General features: G+C 36.6%; 1 long non-coding RNA gene across 1 annotated transcript; it reads right to left on the bottom strand.

Annotated features, from left to right (window-relative positions):
• Positions 1-5,388: 5,388 nt before the first annotated feature.
• Positions 5,389-15,092, bottom strand: LOC131327165 (uncharacterized). Its single transcript, XR_009200213.1, has 2 exons — positions 14,859-15,092; positions 5,389-5,608 (listed from the first exon to the last, which is right to left on the bottom strand). It is a non-coding gene; the product is annotated as an uncharacterized LOC131327165 (long non-coding RNA).
• Between the last annotated feature and the right edge of the window lie 1,357 nt (positions 15,093-16,449).

The raw sequence follows: 16,449 nt of genomic DNA, 5'->3' as shown, positions 1-16,449 counted from the left end.
TAGAACTCGTTATTGTTACCTGCCAAGTTCTCTTTTCTTCTACAAAGACAACTCGTCTGAATTCTCAGATTTTTATAAGTACTGTTATTGAAATGGTAAGAATTCCTAGATTTTAGTAAGCGCACCCTGTATAAATGGTAAGTAATGCTATGGAAATGAGAAGAGCGCCCAGATTTTTTTAAGTACTGTTATTGAAATTATAAGAATTCCCAGATTTTAGTAAGCACACCCTGTATAAATGGTAAGTAATGCTATGAAAATGAGAAGCATGCCCAGATTTTTTGTAATTACGGTTATTGAGAGCATAACAATCTGTTCATGGCACACCAAACAATCTGGTACAAAAGTGACATGGGTAGCAGACATAACCGAATACATAGCTTAAACCAAAGCAAATACATAGCTTAAACCAAACCATAGCAGCCAGCAACAGTTCAATAGCAAACAGCAGTCATAACAGAACAGAAGGCAGCCGTAGGAGCAAAGCAGCAAGCAGCACAACACCTGGACAGCAGCAGCAGTTCAATAGCAAAACAGCCATCCAACAGATTACCCAACACCTGCAGCAGAAGAAATAGCAGCAGCAACAGAAAACTGTCCAAAATAGATCACCATTACAACGAGCTGTTACCATTACAATAGCAGCAAACAATAGAATGATCTAAATTGAAGGCAGTATTTGCCATATCAAGTTTACAACAAAAGCCACAAAGGCACCTCACATTCATCAAGTTTACAACATGATTGAAATCAAGTTTACAACAAAAGCCACAAAGGCGCCGTGGTATCAAATTATCCTTCTAGTGTTGTGGTATTTTTCTTGAGCCTTTCGGATGACTTCATTCCTGATTACGTTCTCCCCACAAAGGATCAAGTCCAAAATCAAGTTGTTCCTACCCTCTTCAGAAGTGAATCTCAACTACATTTAACAAAATAACCAAATATTAGAAATAATGAGTGGTCCAAACGAATTGTAACTTGTGGCCATTAAAGATACTCAAAGTCTCAAAAAGACATACAAGAAATATATCCATCCATTACAAGGATGCTTTGGAACAGCATTACGGTCTTCTTTAACCATTTTCAACTCCTAAAACAAATAGACCTGTTAAATAAAAAATTGATAGTTAGTTTGTGAAAAGCAAGGTTGAATACATATGTACAATGCTTTCAATATTACCCCATGGTCCCCATCCCAATGGAGGGGCAATTAACGAAACCATGATGGCAAATTTACCATGATCATAAAAGCAAATTAATAGCCATGTCGATCATTAAACCTATCAATTACCGAGAAATTAACGTGAAACTACCCAATATCTTCAACATTTTGTCCCATGGCCTTCGGTAGAGGAAATTTCCCAATCTAAATGATCTATGGTCTGCTCCATTAGTCATTGGACTTCATAAAAGTTCCATAGCACGCAAACAGCCTACCCAAAAAAAAAAAAAAAAACCCCTCATTCTCTACTCTTTACCCCCCACATATAAAAACGGCCATTTCTTTGACATGTGTAAAAATGGGCTTTGATTAGTATGTCACACAAAGAGAAAAAAACATTTTTGTAATTCAAAATTGGCGTAACTATGCATTGACCATTTTTGTAATGCATGAATGATTTAATTAAAAATTTAGTTGATAATATCTACCACATTCGATCTTATTTTAAGGGCCGGCACACAGTTTTAAATTCCTAGGCGAATTTCCAATGTGAGGTGGTTTAGTCGATAATATCTACAACTGATGGGGCCATCGATTCTCAAACTTGTGCATTGACTAATTAACTATGATAAGATGCACAATCAACATGACCCACAATTGTATATTCTTATGATGATGATAGTGATTGGTGCATATTAGAATTTGGACATTGCAGAGAGGAAAACACTCCTGTTGGCCAAATTAAAACACCAAAACATGTGATCAAACTTGGGGGACCCTCATGTCTGCCATTATCTCCACATCGTTCTCTTTACATTATCCAATCACTATCTACAGAGCAAACCAAAAAACACTCCTGAGGTACAATGATTAAAGAAAGCAAAATCCTCAACCCAGGTCAAACAAACTAAACAATTGGAATTTTCAATTACAGACTATAATGAAACATGTCGAAACTTGAGCCAATCATGTATAGATCTAGTTTTTCAACTAAAATAATACAAATCAGTTCATAGGAGAACCCACAAATCCACGTTAAAACAAAAAAAAGCCAACAAACCCACGTCAAAGCTTAGCAACAAAAAAAAAATATTGTCAAAAGAAAAGAAGTCTGTTCCAGAGAACCCACAAAACCCTAAGTGCAGGGGTGTTTGTGTATTGTAGTGGTGGCTGTGTGTTTGAGAGAGTGAGAGAGAGAAATACCTCGCACAATGGAGAGGGCTTTTCGTTATGACTGACTGTTGAGGACGAGAGAGGGCTCGTCGTTGTTTGTTTAGGGGCTATGGAGGTATAGAGGTGGAAGAGTGGTGAGGGTTTCCATTGACTGTGCAGAAGGGAGAGAGATAGAGGCGTTTAGAGCTGTGGAGGTGGAGGCGTCCGGCTATGGAGGCGTCGAAGAGGTAGACGACGATTGACAAGAGGAGAGACGACGAGAGAGCAGCGATTAGGGCTCAAAAATTTTACCTGTGATGCGTACCTTTTTTGTTTCTTTTACTCAGATGTATTGGATGCAACCGGAATAGCAGGTGCTGAGATAAAGAGAGGAGAGAGATGGAACTGCATTCAGGGATTTAATGAATGGCCAGGATTAAAACAATTACATCCTACGGTCTAGGTTTGATGGGAGTATCATGCTCCCAAAATCAGCGGTTTTTGATGGGAGCATCACAGCCTTTGCCCTGTTTCACCGTTCTTTACACCACAGTTCTCAATTTTATTGTTGTCTCAGCAATTAATAGTTCGGATTTTAAAAAACTCTTTCAGAAAAGAACGAAAAGAGTTTTCAAAATTCAGAGCGTTTAAAACACTTTTGAACGGTAAAAATGAGAGAGGTATGTGGAGTGGTGAATGAGAACGGAGGGGTTAGACATTTTGATTGTACCAACCTTTCAAGGCAAATAGAGTGCAATTGGTCTCCCTTATATTCTTCCATACATATGGGCAAAGTTTGACCTCCGTAAGTCTCATCCCTCTCCTCCAAGTACCCTAGGATAGTTTAAATTGGGAATAACGAATAGAAGAAAAAAAATAGGCTGCTAATTTTGCCACTCTTTTTTTTGTTAACCCCCAAAATCATTTCTCAAAAAATATTGCAGTTTAAAGAAAAAGAGAAAAATTTAAAATAACCCGACTTTTTAACTCAATGTCCTATAAACACGTGAGCTTCAAAAAAAAAAATTCAATTAAACACCTGTCGTTTAGCTACTGCCCTGGGTGGTGGTTACAAGAGCTTCTGATCTCTATCCACACAATAGACTAAGGGGCTGTTTGGACAAATAATTAAGCTGGCATTCCCTTCAAAAATGAGCCAAACAATAAGCCAATAAGCCTTAGCTTTTGGTGAAAACGCCAAGTGGGATTTTTTGTCCGAACAAGGCCTAAATAGAGCAATTTTTTACTATTATGTGGGTCAGAAAGTCTACACACATACAATTTGTGCATAAATTATGCACAGATTTCATTGTGGGCTCACCACGGGTCCCATATAAATCATCCGAGCCGTTCATTAAATGTAAAACATTTTTTCAATGGCCCCATAAAAAATAATCTCAATCCGATCCAATCATATAACTTTTCATTATCCGAAAATCTGAATGAAAAGTTAGATGGTTGTATGAAGCACCTATAGGTATTGGATTGAGCTTATTTTTTTACGGAAACCATTGAAAAAATGTTTTACATTTAATGAACAGTTCGGATGATTTGTGTGGGATCCGTGGCAGACCCCACAACGAAATCTGTACACAGATTGTTGTGTGTGTAGCAGGACTGTGTATGGGTAGACAGCAGACTAATCCTTAAAACTTCTTTTTCATAGCTAATTCACATGTTTACAGTGAGGTGGTTTAGGGCTGATCCTGTAACAACCCGTAATTTTTTCATTAATAATATTATTATTAGTAATAATAAAATTATTTTCCTTAATATATATAAATAAACGTTTTTTTTTTCATTTTTGCATGCAATCACATGCATGCATGTATTTTTTTTTTTCCAACACTCCTATACATGCATGCACACTCTTTCTCCTCTCTCACCTCACTCTCCTGCAGACTCTCTCCCTCCCACAGCTCCATCTCTCTCTTGCAATTACTCCCTCCATTTTCTTTTTCTCCAAGAAAAATAAAATTCATCCCCCCTTACTCCAAACCAAAATTTTCTTCACCACCAAGCAAGCTCAAATTTAATTCCTTCCTATCTATTTCCTACTTCCTCTCTAATCCAGAAACCAAGCCCAATTCATCCATTCCAAATCCCATAAACCCAACTCCATTAAATTCAATCTTATCCTTCTACTCCAAAATTTACCTATAAATATCTCACCCTATTGACCCACGAGCACACCAAGATATTTTCCACACTCCGCTGACCAGAAAAAAAGAGAAAAACGGAAGAAAACCAAGCTCCAATCCATGGAGTTTTAGAGAGAAAGTTAGAGTGAGAAAAGTGGGTTTCATGACTACATCCAACCGAAACCCAATTCCCTTGTTTCAATCACTTCCTACAACTCCAAGCATCCCTAAACATCATCTAATTCGGCCCCAAGGTCACCCCTCGACCAAATTCGAAGTCATCTTCTCCAAATTTAAAGTTTTGGTTTTTAATCCAATTCTACCAACTCGAGGTACTATAATCCTATCCAACCATTTCTCCACTTTTTCTAAGTATAATTGAATTGTTTTTACTAGTTAATGAGCCCGAACGGAAAATATAGCTTGCTATGCATTTTCTGTCATATTTATCATTTTGATATTATTTTTAATCCAGACATGTTAGTTGTAATTATTTACGTAGAAGATGATCCTTATGATAGTTATTTTACAATCTTTCTGATATTAATATTATAAAAAACTACTTACTTGATATTATTTTATTATAGTGTAATATGATCTTAGTATATAACGTATTAGTTATATCAGTTTAATTTATCTGGTAGATTGAGTTGGATAATAAAAGTTTTTAAGTTAATAATACCCTTATTTAGTAATTTTAAATGTTTCGAAACAATTTTGCGACCTCCCAAATAATATTTTTAACACCCAAATTATTTTTTCTAGACTCCTCAAAAATCATATCTTATTATTATCATAATTTTTTTTTATTTAATATCTGTTTATTAAATTTTTCTTGTTTTCATTCAAAAGATTACATACGAAAAATCTTTACAACCTTATAAACTATGTTATTTGTCACGCCCTAGATTTTTAACATAAATAGCAATATCATTTTAAATACAAATCCTCACAATAGTACATACGATACTCCAAATTACAATACAATTCCCGAATCTCACAAATCTGTCAAACTGATGCAGTATTCCAAACTAGAGAAAATAGTACAATGCAGTTCGATTTACGAAGAAAGACAAGTACTTTAGAAAATAACTTTAGCTTGTGATGTCTGCATGCACTCCATACTCTCCATGACTGTGCTCCTATGGTGTACCTGAAAATGATAGGTTGAGCTACACTAGTCCAGTAGAGAAATCTATACTTAAATTATGCGAAAATGCGAAAGAACATACACCAAGAGTGAGTGAAGTTCAATAAGCGAACACAAAAAAATAAGGTTTACCACAACAAACAAGCGGACCACAACCATAGGGTTCTAGACGTCTTATAAATATTCATAATTGTTCACACATCAAATTAGCAACATTAATAAACTCGCATTTGTATACCTCAATCAATAATCAATCCTCAATCATCTCATCGTCTCTCGTATGATACCACAATCTTTCTCGCTTCCACTTCATTCATCATCAAACCCCTTCGCCATGAAACTTTCCCTTCTGATTTCAAAAAAAAGATAAAGTATTACAAAACAAAATTAAGCTCCGTTGATTTGTGCCCAAATACCGAAAACCGTTGATTCGCTCAAAAATATCGGAGGATTTTTTTTTATCAAAATCCTTTTCCTTTCAAAAAAAAAAAAAGATTAAAAACCGATCTTTCATCATTCTTTCAATAATCACACATTATTCCATATTTCATCATTTACGGTATTCGCATGTATTGCTCATAGTCCGGTCATATCACCAAGTAGTGATACCCGTTCATTTGCATGGTCCGGTCATATCACCGATTGGTCATGATGATACCCGTTCATTTGCATTGTCCACAATATCAAACAATCATTCATTGTCCTATTTTCATTACAAACAAAGTATCATATCGTACATCGACAAATACACACGTCCAAGCCATACCTCTGGATATGTTCCCGCATCCCACACAACGTATTAACCACAAATAGTCTCCACTAAACCCAGTCTGCTAGTTCCTACGCTTAAATCCCATAGAACGAATAGTCAAGAAATTTAGAGAAACCAATGAGACGAATCGCGAGGATACAAAATGACAAGCCGAAAATGAAACAATCATCTAGTTCACCATCACATTCAAAGTGTCCCGTGTTTCATAGTTAATAAGTCTTTTGTTCCAAGTGCACATTCCGAGTATTTGGGATCCCGTTCATCCCCTGCCGGTCATAACACCAATAGGCGGACCCGTTCATTCACTACCGGTCATCGCACCAATAGGTGGACCCTTTCATTCAGGGTATTTAGGACCCCGTTCATCCCCTGCCGGTCACCACGCCAATTGACGGGCCCCATTCAAGTTTCCTTTAGCCATTTCATTACTCATGTCATTGATTCTTATTACATCACCAAGTCACAAAGTTCACAACTTGCATTCGGTGTTCATGTGCTTCATTTCAATCATATTCCTCACATAGTGTCTTAAGTTCTCGGTTCGGCATTTGACAATCGTATACATCAAGCTATCGTCATACTTCCCGTTAACTGTAAATTAACATCCTTGAACTCATAAAGATACATACCATCACTTATGGAAAATGAACCATGATATAGAGGTGTCAAACGTGTCGTGTCGTGCCGACCCGGCCCATTAAACTCCGTGCTAACCGTGCTTCGTGCCGTGCCGTGCCGTGCCGGCCCGTTTACAGTATTTATTCAAATCGTGTCGTGCCGTGCCATGCTGTTTATTAATCCTGTCGTGTCGTGCCGTGCCGTTTACTTAAATCTTGTCGTGTCGTGCCATGCCGTTTGCCAATCGTGTCGTGTCGTGCCATGCCGTTTGCAATTGTGTCGTGTCGTGCCGGCCCGTTTTTTTAAATCGTGTCGTGTCGTGCCGGCCCATTTTTTTAAATTCTTGTCGGGCCGTGCCGTTTTCAATCATGTCGACGTGCCAACTTAATTGTGTCGGGCCGGGCCGGGCCTGTGCCAATACATCGACAACCAATTTTCATCCGGAATAATGGAATATTATTGCATTGGTATGATGAGTTGTATTTGTATTGAAATATTATTTGTAATAAAGTTGTATTTGTATAGAGTTGAATCCAAAATGAAAGTTATAATAAAATTGCACTTTTTACTTTGTATAAAACTGTATTTAATTTTAATTCCTCCTATCATTCTTGAATTCTTCTTGATAAAATTTAGTAGTGTGGTACATGATTTCTCTTTTTGCCATTTTTCATTTTTTGCTGAATTCAAATGTTTTCCAGGTGTTTGGCCGAAGTACGGAAAGATAACAAATATGAAATATAGATGAAGATTTGGACAAGGAATTAACTCATTCCTTTTCTTCTTGGATTGGACAAGAAACTAACAAATATAAAACCATTCAAGAAATTCATAGAAATCCATTCAATGAAAAGAAATCATATGCAAAATGAAGTAAAATTTAACAATTAAAAAAAATAACATATTACAAAATAGAAATGGTTCTAAGTCCTAACTGCCTCTAATTAAAAAGAAATTCTTGGTCTTCCATCCTTGGCTGCTTCTTCCATTGGGACTCGCTTGCACCATGCCGGAGTGCTTGGATACTTAAACACGTGTCAAACACTTGTAAACACTTAGAATTGGCTCAGACAATTTGTAAGTTCACTGAAGGACAAGCTGCAACATTAGTTGTCAATTTGACCTTCAAATGTTGCCTCGCCTAAGTCCAACGCATTTTATAAAACTTTATCATCATAGCCAAACAAATCTGGAAAGGGCCCGATTGGAACACACATACACACACCTGCTGTATCTTTAACACACACACACACCCTGCCTTGCTGGAACAAACACACACACCTGCAATTTTTTGAACAAAAAACCTGGCAAAAACCTCTAATCTTTGAACCAACAACCAACTAAAAGCTGCACATTTTGAAACCAGCTTGAAATTGCCCCCAAAAACAGAAGCCAAACGTGCCAAAGTAGTTGAAAACTGCCTAAAACACAACCAAAATTGGAAAGGGACCGATTGGAACACCCACCCACCCACCTGGTAAAAATTGCAGTTTTAAAGTATAAAATTGAAATTCTGCACACACCCAACAACACCAGAAGAAGCAGCAGACACACACACACACATGCACCTGCACTTCACACACACACGTGCACTGCACAGTAAAAGTGCAGATTTCTCTCTCACACACACACATGCACCTTTGGTCTTGTAATAGAATAGGTAAAGTACTCATAGCATAAGAATTTCCTGTACATCACTGGACACAAACACACACACCTGCTAGAACACAAACACACACACACACCCCTCTGTTGGAAAACACACACATATGCACTTTTCTGAACCAAAAACCTTCAGTCTTTGAACTAACTAAAAACTGAACATTTTGAAACCAGTTATCTTGTAATAGAATAGGTAAAGTACTCATAGCATAAGAATTCCCTATATATCACTGGACACAAACACACACACCTGCTGGAACATAAACACACACCCCTCTGCTGGAACACACACACATGCACTTTTCTGAACCAAAAACCTTCAGTCTTTGAACTAACTAAAAACTGAACATTTTGAAACCAGCTAAAAATTGGCCCCAAAACACAAATCAAACATGCCAAACTAGTTGAAAAATGTCCAAAACACAACTAGGAAAGGGCCTGATTGGAACACACACACACACACACTTGTTAAATTGTGTCCAAACTATGTCAAGTTTTGCTTTGCACACACCTGCTACTGCATACACTCACAGCAGCACCACACACTCACAATAGCAGCAGCAGCAACAGTTTCACACATATATGCCAGTGCATACACTCACTCATTCACATATTATTCCCAAACTCCAAATAACAGGGGGAAACTGGAAGTAAAATCTGCTACACACATGACACAGTCCTTTTCACACATAAGACAGCCCCAAATATATGTCTTTTGGCTCAGATTTTTAAGCATCATAGCCAGAGAACATATTAGGCTCAGATTATATCATCATAGCCACACCAAACACCAATTAGGCTCAGATTATATCATCATAGCACACACTAAACACCAATTAGGCTCAGATTATATCATCATAGCCACACAGCCCACACTAAACACCAATTAGGCTCAGATTATATCATCATAGCACACATTCAGATATATACAGAAAAGTACCTAGGTGCGGCAACATTAAGTTGCCATTTAAGGCCTTCATAAGTTACCAGCATCAACACCCCTAATCAGTATCTATATCTGAGTCCGAAAAATAATCTCTGAATTCATCTCTAGGATTGCATTTTTGAATTCCAAGACGTGCATCCTCCCAATCTTTTAAGCATATAAGACAGTCTAAAATGTCGGGAGCTAGTTTACTCCTCCTCTCATCCAACACTCTATTACCTGCACTAAAAGCAGATTCGGAAGCCACAGAAGACACAGGTGGTGTTAATAAATCACGTGCCATGATAGAAAGAATGGAAAATGTCCTTTCATTTTTTTCCCACCAAGCTAAGATAACAAATGATTGTAACTCGTTTTTGAAAAGTAAATTTATCTCTAAATATTGACTAAGTTCAGATTGTGAAGAAGTTTCACTTCTACCTAACCCTGAAATCAAAAACCAAGATGGGTCATTGTTACTTGTAGAAGATGGGTCATCGATACTCGAAGAAGATGGAGCAGGAGTAGTACTAGTGCATGCAAATTTAGACTCATATGAAGCATATATAGAAGTCAATAATGCAGTCACGGTAGAAAAAGAAAGTAATGTAATCCCTAAATTCTCATCAATCCCTCGCAAGAGCAATTCAACACCCTTTATCTTAATCCTCGGGTCCATTACAAAAGTTACAATAAATATTGTTGGCATGACCTCAAAATATTTTTTGAATTTATCTTCCATAGACTTACAAGTAACTACAAAATTTGTTTTCGTTCTATAACTTTTAAGAGTGTGACTCATATTATACAAGTGATTAAGCACAAGACAAGTAGTAGGATAATGAACACCTGAGCAAGCTAAGTTAGCAGCATAAAATATTTTCAAAAAATTCATAAACTGAAAAGCAATATTCCAATCAGCTCGATTTAAACCACCATCAGTACACGTATGCTTGGAATTCACATAAGCAGAAATTACAACAGTGTGATTCCTACAAGATTTTAACATAAGAAATGTTGAATTCCAACGAGTTTTCATATCAGTTTTGATTTGTTTTGGTTTAACGTTGTAACTTAAACACAATCCTTCAAATTCTTGTTGCCTAGCTGGGGAAGTAGCAATAAAAAGAATAGCATCTCTAATTTTTTCTATTTGTGGTCCTATATGTTTCAAACTATCTTGCACAACTAAGTTAATGATATGACATACACATCGCACATGAAAAAATTGTCCAGCATGAGGAGTAGTCAAATCCTGTTTGAATAAATCAATTGAACTAGTATTAGCAGAATGGTTATCAAAAGTAATACTGAAAACTTTATCAACAATTTCAAATTTCCTAAAAACACCCATTATACATTGAAAAATGTTCATAGCATTATGAGGATACTCTATTAAATGGAAAGCAATAATTTTTTTATTCAAAATCCAATTGAAGTCTAATAATGAGCTGTCATAGAAATGTAACCAAGATTATTGCGACTACTCCATAAATCAGAAGTAAAAGAGATTAAACTACCAAGTTCCGCAATTTCACTTATCAAATTTTTTCTAACTTCAATAAAAACTTTCAAGGAATCACTTTTTGTTGTATTTCTAGAAACTTTTGAAAAAAGAGGATTAAGATGATATTTGACAAAATATTAAAATCTAATATCATCACCAAAAGTAAATGGTTATTCTGCTGCAACTACGTAACGGGCTAATCCCTCTCTCATACTAGATTGAGAATATACGAAATTTGACGTACCACCTACGGTATTAATACCACCAGATTCACCACTGACTTGGCCAACTACGGTATGTTTAAATTTTTCATGTTTCTTCTCTAAATGTCGTTGAAGATGCCCTACACTGCCACCACTTGAGCAGGTATAATTTTTTGGACAATAATTACATACAGCTCTAGGTACTATAACCGTTCCATGTGCATTTTTAAACTTCTTAACAATGGTTAAATGATTCCATACCCAAGAGCGACGCCTTTTATCACCTGACTCGGTCGATTGGCTACCGCCTGTTATGCCTGTAGGAGTAGAAGCTGCTGCAATGTTTGAAGCAGCTTCACTTACAGACTCCCTTCCCGGTGGTAGAATTGGTCCATCATCATCCGAGTCATGGTGTAAACGCTCATTGTCAAAATGAATATTTTCAGGATCCATCTCCTACAAAAAATAGAAAACAAAATAGAAAATTAGTACACTAGAATTAGTTAATAACATCTAAATAAGTTTATAACCTACATGTGCAGAAAACCTAGAATGTACAAATAGAGTAAAATAAACTGTATTCAAAATTTGACCAACTACCAATTTTAAACTATAATAAGTAGCAACTATACCAAAATAAACTGTATTCAAAACTATAGTATGTAGCAACTATCAATTTAACCACTATAGCAAGTAGCAACTACCAACAGTGCATGTCTATAACAAAATCATCAAATTTGGCCATTTCTAGAATATACGAAATATCAACAATGCATGTATGCACTAAAATACAAAATTAGTGCAGGTGTGTGTGTGTGTACAAAATCATCAAAAGTCATTTCGTAACCCTAAATTCAGAAATTAGTAACAAGAGTGAAAAGCCCTAATTTCTTGTTACTAATTTCAGAAATTAGTAGCAAAAGCCCTAATTTCGTAACCCTAATTTCTAAAATTAGTAACAATTAACAAAAGCCCTAACTTCATAACCCTAATTTCAAAAATCAGGAGTTAAAACCCTAATTTCAGAAACCCTAATTACAGTAGTCAGTAGATAAAGATAAGTGGAGACTGGAGAGGGAAGTGATAGAGGTACCTGTGAGAGAGCGAGATACGGTGACTGGTGAGTGAGTCGGTGAGCTGAGGACCTGAGGTGATGAGAGAGTTGGACTGTCGGAGATACAGTGACGTTGAAAGAGTGAGATGATGATGGTCACTTAGTGCAGATCTGATCTCTTCACTTATGATCGTCATCGTCGCTTCGACTCACTGTTTGAGAGTAGAGAGAGAGAGAGGAGAGCAGCAAGACAGAGAGAGGTGTAACCAGTGAGTCAGAGAGAGAGAGTGAGAGAGGTGAATGAATCGGTGAGAGAGGTGATTCAAGTGAATGAATCGATATATTGTTCAGAATCCGAACGTTGGGCTCGTCAGAGGACTAGAGGTGAGAGACTGAGAGGACAAAGAGACGTTGATAGAGAGAGAGAGTCTAAGACAGTGAGACTTCGAGAGAGATCGGAGAAATGGAGAATGAGATGACTGCTAGGGCAGCATCTCATTCATTTTATATGATCTGTGTAATCATGTGTATGCGAAACACCATAATCCATATGCACTAACTTATCGAAAATTCTCGTAGAGTCCTATAATGCATCACTCGAGGGCCGCCCGAGCTATTTTTTGAAAATCGGAACCGTCTATCTTTTATATCGGAGAGATTATATCATTCCTGTCAAAAATGAAGTAAATTGGTTATCGTTATATACTTGATTGTTTATAACGTTCATTTTTCTATTAATGAATCTACGTGTCGATGAAAGAGCTTTAAAAACCCGATAGACCCAAAATTGGTGAGAGTCATTAAAACACAGAGAATAACAAAATGAACTGTATGGATCATCATATTTGTTTTGTGATCGTGTGGCTAACGTATATTATACTATAGCAGAATACCTTGGTTCATAACCAACCAAGTTCAATGTATAGATTTGAAAGGTAGCTACAGCCTTTTTTTCCCGAATATTCGATCTAAACCGTTACGATTTAACGTCTTATCAAATTTATCTTTTTCACCTGAATAGGTGATAATCGAATGTCGGAAACCATGCCATCGGAACACATTCGGTGCTTCTAGAGGCATTAAAGTCCGATAATGCATTACTTGAGGGCCGCACAAGCTATTTTTTTAAATCAGAACCATCTAACTTTTATGTGAGAGAGATTAGATCATTCATGCCAAAAATCAAGTAAAATGCTTATCGCTACATACTTGATCGGACGTAAACAAAATTCAATTAAACAATGAATTAGCGTGCTGATGAAAGAACTTTCAAAATCCGACGCACGAAAAAATAGGATCCCATGATTAAAACACTAAGCACAACAAAATGAACTCATTGAATGGTATTGATCATCGTGATTGCGTTGCAATTGTGTGGCTACTGTTTGATGGCCTCGTTTTTATATAATAGAGCTACATATTATATACTAATTTTTCAAATTTAGTACACAAGTTAATTGGTGGCATAGTGGTTTGTTTGTGTATAAAAGAACCTAAGGATTTGGGTTCAAGTCCCAGTCCAGCCAACTTTTTTTTATTTATTTTTTCCCTTTATTTCTACTATGTAATTTTTTCTTTTTTGTTTAACACTTTTTTTTTATTTTTCGTTAGATTTGGGGCAGATAATATATTAATAAATGACTCTTGCACATTTTCTTTCGCATTAAATTACTCTTGCACAAAAAATATTTTGATAAGTTTTTTTTTTAATTTTACTTGTTATCTTTTGTAATGTTAAATTTACAAACCAAAAGTCCAAAGCCTATTTTACTAATAAAAACAAAATAAATATTTTTTAATGAATAAAAATTGATAATTTTTTAAACGTAAAAAAATGATTTTTTAAAAAAATGATTTTTTAAAGAAATTGTTTTTTTAAAATTAAATATCTTAGTTGTTTTATTGTTTACCTTAAAAAAAGGTAAAAAAATACTTTTTACCAAATAGAAATTGCTTAATTTTTTTTAAATTAAAAAAAAAAGCCATTTGGGTTTTTTTTTTTTTGTTTTTCTGTGCCTCGTGCCGTTCCTTTTCGTGCCCATGTCGTGCCGGGTTGTGCCCGTGCCTTGCTAGAATCGTGTCGTGCCGTGCCTTTTCTATCCACTTTCCGTGTCCGTGCCTGTGTCGTGCCCTTCTACGACCGTGCCGTGCCAGGCCAACTTTCGTGCTATGCCCGTGCTGTTTCGTCCACTTCCGTGCTTGTGCCCACTAAAACCGTGTCGTGTCGTGTCGTGCCGTGCCGTGCCTGTGACGTGCCGTGCCACCCCGTACCCGTGCCGGCACAGCCCATTTGACACCTCTACCATGACATTAGAATGTGAGAATAAGAGTTTTTACAAAAATCTGCAGTGGCTACGGGTAGGACCAAAAACGGACTACGGGTAGCGAATGGAAATTTTAGCACGATACACAGATTTCAAGGGCCAACAATACACTTCAAAACAACAATCAGACACGAGATTTAGGTATAAATTCAACTCATCAACGCATAGAACAAGTAAGAAATCCCAACCTCGAGGGTTTTGAGCAAAACCCGACCCTTTGACCAAGTCAACCGAACTCCCACGTGGTCCGATCATGAATTTTCTTGGATATTCGGAAAGCCCTTGCTCCGTAGAACAACTTTAATTCTCGGACTTTGTCCGAAATCTTGCTCTAAGAAGATGAAATTTAGGAGAGAAGTTGATAGAGAGGTGAAAGGCGAGAGAGAGCCGGATGAGAGAGAGAGAGAGAGAGAGAGAGAGAGAGAGAGAGAGAGAGAGAGAGAGAGATGATGATGATGTGTGTGTGTGTGTCGGCTGACATAGAGAAAAGAAAAGAGGACAAATTATTCCCTGCTACTAGGGCTGTAAATGAACTGAGCCATTCGCGAACTGTTCGAGGCTCGGTTCGGTAAGAGCTCGTTCGAGTTTGATTCGTCTGCTAAACGAACTGAATCTGAACCTCAATTCTAGACTCGTTCCGTAAATGCGCCGAACCTGAGCCTAACGGTATTCGGCTCAGTTAGGTTCGCGAACCTATACTTAAATTTAATTAATAATTCAATAGGGGTCTATTTGTAAATCTAAAAAATTTTAAGGTTGTATATATAATTCAATACTTATTTTCCTCCCAAATTCTATACGATCAATGAGAGAGTTTGGATTCGCTTGAGTTTAATGAGCTAAGCCGAATCAAACCAGAGTTTTGACGAGCTCAATTCGAGCTTAGATTCGGCTCGGCTCTATTCATTTGAGTTTAACGAGCCAAACTCGAGCCAAGATGTTCAAGTTCGAATCGAACCCAAGCCGAATCCGAGCCGAATTCGAGCCAAACTAGTATCTTAACGAACCTAATCGAGCCGAACCCGAGCTTTGAAAAATTTTAACGAGCCGAACTCGAGCCAAGTTGTTCAGGCTCGAATCGAACTCGAGCCAAACTCATACCTTAACGATCCCGAGCCGAACTTAACAGGGTTCGGCTCGATTCGGTTCGTTTACAGCCCTACTTGCTACTCACCCACACTTATATACATGCACACACACTAATAACACTTGTTTCCTTTCACAAATAATGATATCACATTAACCCCAATCAAGTAACCATGTCATTATTCGAATTTTCCCAATTTACGCTATTACTCGATAATTTTAATATTTCTAAAAAAAATACGGCGCTAAAATACGGGTCTCTACATTATTAATGCCCAAATAATTTTTTTTAAACTCTTTAAATTCCTAAGATGAAACTTTGTTAATATCAACATATTTTATTTATTAGATTATTTAGTATCTATTTATTTTACTTTTTGCAACTTTCGTTAATATTTTTTTTTAAATAATCCCTCGATCCTCCGAACCCAACTTTCGGCACGCGAACATGTTGTATAGGACCTTTAGGGCTCTTATCAAGTTCATGATAATTATTCTAATATTTTTACCTCATTAATGTATTTAATTAGTTTTTAATCAATCTAATTTCTTAGAAATTATTAATGAGAGCCTAGAAAAAAAAATTAAATTTAAAAAAAAAAAGTTCTTACTTTATTATTGACATCGTGGCCATATAAGACTAAGAGCAACGACCCATTTATAAAAAATTGTGTGATTGCATTGATTGTTATT

Source organism: Rhododendron vialii, chromosome 5a (assembly GCF_030253575.1).
Source record: "Rhododendron vialii isolate Sample 1 chromosome 5a, ASM3025357v1".
NCBI lineage: Eukaryota > Viridiplantae > Streptophyta > Magnoliopsida > Ericales > Ericaceae > Rhododendron > Rhododendron vialii.
The sequence above is the reverse complement of the archived record's forward strand: the minus strand, read 5'-3'. Positions and strand labels throughout refer to the sequence as shown.